The 647-nt window shown below is 39.4% G+C and overlaps 1 long non-coding RNA gene across 1 annotated transcript in view; it reads left to right on the top strand.

Moving 5' to 3' along the window:
• The window catches only part of LOC107730186 (uncharacterized), a 12,264-nt gene that overhangs the window by 6,198 nt on the left and 5,419 nt on the right, over positions 1–647 (top strand). The gene's annotated exons all lie outside the window — the stretch shown is intronic.

Here is a 647-nt window from a genome sequence, read left to right as displayed (position 1 = left end):
CACAAATCTGTGTTTTTAGAACAGTAAAAGCTTTTTTACTGTAGTCGCAATGTTATATTAAGTCACGTTTATAAAAAAAATACTGATAAAAGCATATTTACCCCCACTTTATTGGTATTTAAATAGTATATGTTTATATTGAACTTTATTTTTGAACAGATGGCGCTGTATTAAGCAGTATATAAAAAGTGTTTCTGTTGCTCATGAAAACGTTTCTGAAAAATGACTGTGTATTTGACAAATATTGCATTTAATTCACTTAAAGGCAGAGTAAGTGATTTTTCAAAAACACTTTAGAAAACTGATTCGGGCCGAATCGCAAAACAAACTTGTAGCCAATCAGCAATAAGGGGCGTGTCTACTCGTGATGTGGAGGAGAGCGCGTTCAGTGCATGGGACGGACATTAGCCGAGCCGAGCGACAGAAAGATAGAGATGGCGGATAAAAAAACAAAAGAGGAAAACGTCTGCGGAAAGATAAGGCAAGAAGTAGGACCCGTGTAAAATATTGGATCAGCTTTCCAGTGCTGGAGAGAACTCAAGGAGCGGAGGCCTGCGATCGGACGCCGAGGTTGCTTTGTTTCTTCTCAATAGGTGAGTAACACAGTGTCTGCGCCGCAACAGCTAAAGTCTGTCTAGTACACTGGA

The sequence above is a fragment of the Sinocyclocheilus rhinocerous genome, unplaced genomic scaffold (genome assembly GCF_001515625.1).
Source record: "Sinocyclocheilus rhinocerous isolate Xijiao unplaced genomic scaffold, SAMN03320098_v1.1 scaffold2448, whole genome shotgun sequence".
Taxonomy (NCBI): Eukaryota; Metazoa; Chordata; class Actinopteri; order Cypriniformes; family Cyprinidae; genus Sinocyclocheilus; species Sinocyclocheilus rhinocerous.
This window is presented reverse-complemented; position numbering and strand designations above follow the sequence as displayed.